The following is a 3,816-nucleotide window of genomic DNA, read 5'->3' as shown; positions in this document are numbered from 1 at the left end:
TGCCAAACGAGCAGAAGGTTCTCACTGTGCCACCAGTTATGTTGTATCACAACTCACTGCTACACTGCTATCAGACAGCTGCTTATGATGCTAGAGTTGAAGTTACCTAACTGTCCATGCCTCTGTCTCTGAAACGGTTGTTCAGTCTGTAGGAGCCAACATATTGACCAAGTGGCTTGGCATATATTTCCTGCCAGTTGCTGCTCTATTTTGATGTAAGAGCCTAAAGGCTACCATGTGACACCATAATTGCCTCTCATTCCCTAAATGACTGTCTATTACAAGTACCTTACAAAGAGCTGTGCAAGAAAAAATATTTCCTTAACCAATGGAGGCAATCTCATTGCTCTTAGGTGTTTTTAGGTCAATAAAGTGTTAATTCTTATTTATAATAATTATAATATTATTTATATAATAATAATAATATTAATCATAATACAGAGTTACACATGTATTCTTCCACAAAAGAAAGAAAACTTCACATCTTTTCCTACTGAGATGACAATTAAATGAAAATTCAAGTGTGAAATGAGAGACAATAGGTAGATGTAGTCTGATCTGAAAGGAGTAACAGCAAGGAAATCACATTTGTCAGCATAACAGACAGTAAACTCAGCACATCACAGCTCAGAATGCCTTTCATAATCACTGCAAAAGACCTGGACCTGAAGAAAGATAATGAAGTAGAATTACAGATGTTTGCAGGGAGTGCCCCCCAGGAATGATGAGTTACTTGGGAAAAAGAATGGAGACGACTCTTTGAAAATATAATACATGGGGAAAGACTGATATGAAGAAAAAGATTACATACAGGATGAGGATTGGCTCTGAAATGTCTGAAAGTGATTAAAAGCATCTTATATTTGATGTGGTACAGTGGAGCGCAAGAAGTTTGCATTTGTCTTCCCTGGAGCAAAGGATGTGAACTTTGGCAAGTGTTATATCTGGGCAAGGGAAAGAAAAGGCACTGTTTCAGACTTGTTCAACAAAACTAGGATGATTTAGCTATATCAGGATATAGGACCTGTAAAGAGTTTTGAGCCTAAATGACACCCAGGAGGCAGAGCTGACTGATGGCTGGGAGAGTAATGTTATAATCTGTCATCATGAAAAAATTATAGGGTTAGGCCTTAAGAGAGATTAAAAGGTTTACTTAAACTTAAGGTAGCAGGTGGATAATTTCCACTGGGAAACAGATAGAAGAAAGCAAATGATCACCATGCTGCAGTTTATCATTATCAGAAACTTATATTGGCCATTAAATTTATGCAGAAATGAGGGTCAGTGGAGAGCAGTGGAATCATAGAGGATTCAAGGAAGTTCTGTGAAAATCCCACACAAGCTGAAAAGAGAAAAAAGAGCTTCCTCTGAGGGCACAACCTATTCCTTCTTCCCTTGACATTGGAACATCTCTCTGTGGGTAACTTTTTGCTGCTGCAGCACAGAAAGCAGGAGAGTATAATGGGGATGGGGGGAGTGTGTTTGTCTGGGGTTTTTTTGTACCAGAATCCTCCATGTAAATAAGAGTGTATTTTAGCTGAAGTGCCATAATACGGAAGTTCAAATGCTGGCAAGTCACAAATTTGAACCAGACATATTGAAGAAAGAAGGATGACTAGAATGACTAGGTCCCCTAATGTTACAACTGGGGGGGAGAGGAGGGTGGAACAAAAAAAAAAAACAACCCCAAACCAGAAAAGGGAATGGTATCTCAGCTGCAAAGAGACATATGCATAAATACAGGCTGATTCTGTTGTTTCTATATGCCAAATAATTTTCATCTTCTGATCCTGGGCAAATCATAAGTAATCAGCTATTTCTTGTCAATTTTTAAAAATCAAGAAGCGAGAATTCTATCATTTCATGGTCGCTAAGCCCAAGACGGCCTCCGACCACCACATCTCCCACCAGTCCTTCTCTGTTTGTAAGCAGCAGGTCGAGCGAGGCACCTCCCCTGGTAGGCTCACTTACCAGCTGTGTCAATCTCCCATTTAAGTGGCATCTAGAAACCAAAGATTAGTAACAAATCTAAGGTGTTTGTTTAAATAATTCTAGTTATCAAAGAATGTAAATCCCATGTATGACAGCTGTATTAGATGGCATTTTCCCAAACAAAACATCCTACACTAGATGCTGCCAAATCTAGTCATTCCTGTTATATTCACTCATTAATAACTCCAACATAAGAAACACTTCATAATATATACTTTTTTAAAAGGAGTCTTTTTTTTTTTACCTTTTGAAGTACTTAATTCAGCTGTAAATTCCTATATTCAGTAGAAGTATGACTAAAGAAAATAAATTTCCTAAGTGACTTATTTTGTCTGAACATTTTTATTTAAAAAAAAAATGAATCAAATGGTTAAACATGATAATTTTAACTGCACAAAGTCAAAACAGGTGGCATTTGGAAAACAATTCATGTCTATGGGGTATCAAAACTTAAATTTTCTACCAGAAATATCGTGGTTTCGTGGTACAAGAAGACAAGCAAATAAAAAACAACACAACAGTTTCACTTTACAGATACAGAACGATTTCTCTCTGTCATTGTAGTGACTATTTGGAAGCAGCTGCTACTCTGTGACCCCTTGGTCTTAGTCTCTCTATTAGCTTCAATCTCAATGGGACTCACTTCTCTACTTCTGTTGACTTCATCTGCCTGCTCCTCTTTAACCTCTTCCTTTGGTCTTCTAACTCACTTCCTTTCTTTAAAGTTCAGCTAAATCCCTGTTTGTACCTTGTGATTTGTTGTCTCTAGAAGGACTTCTGTGCTTTTTAACAAGTACAGGTACACTAGTAACATTATTTTCAGTGATTTGTTAACTGTGCTCAATCAGAGACAGAACAAAACAGAATCTCTACTTCTGGAGTTTAATTCCTAGCTAAAAATAAAACATTAATTTTTTTATCAGGTAGTGGATACAAGCAAGCATACTTTGAATTAGTTAATAAAGTAACATTCCACAGTTATCTCAAATATTGTACACCTATATTTCAAATAACAAGCCATGATTATAAACCACAAGACTACATCAAAGCTTATGACCTTATAACAGTAAAGTAATAGTAAATATTATCTGATGATGATCCAGTTTTGAACCTTTTGACCATCCCTGAGACTCAATGACTTAGAAATCACTGAGTGAACACACAGTTAAATTTATAATATTTATTCAAATTACTTTTAGTGTCATTGTAGCTCTAAGTATTAACAAAAGATTTATTAGGAGTGGATAATTAAAAGACTCTGTCTTTAGATCCCAAACTGAATGAAATTAAATACTGCAATGTGGTTAACACAAAAGTGTTGGGGACAGTACAGCTCTAAGTTCAGGCGAACAAATTGTCAGCCTAATTGGATGAGGATTGAATAATGTCACTTACAGCAGTCTTTACTTATAGCAAAAGTCTTAAAATTAAAGGTCAATGCAGAAGCAGAAAGTTTTTTGCAGTTTCTTACTGGAAATAACATAACTTCATACTTAAATTCATGTCTGTGTTTTTCCTTGAAATATTTTTTTGTTGTTTTAGAACCATAGCTACACTATGGAAAGTTTGAAAAAATACTGCATGGATGCTAAAGGTATTTTTCTGCTTTGGAAGTAGCAGTTTAAAATCATTGGGCAGGCAGTCCAAAAGCCAGGAGAATATCCTTCTAAAAACTGCAATGGTTAAAATATCAACAGGTCTATATTTCAGCTGCTAACACTGATAACTGAAATGGTACTGCTAGGCTCCGTACAGGCAAAGCATCAAAAATTAGTGGGGAAATGCACATACTTTTAAAATTAGAATAGAATAGAATAGAATAGA

This window comes from Aptenodytes forsteri, unplaced genomic scaffold (assembly GCF_000699145.1).
Source record: "Aptenodytes forsteri isolate BGI_AS27 unplaced genomic scaffold, ASM69914v1 Scaffold98, whole genome shotgun sequence".
NCBI classification, from domain to species: Eukaryota; Metazoa; Chordata; class Aves; order Sphenisciformes; family Spheniscidae; genus Aptenodytes; species Aptenodytes forsteri.
Note: the sequence above shows the minus strand (reverse complement) of the source record.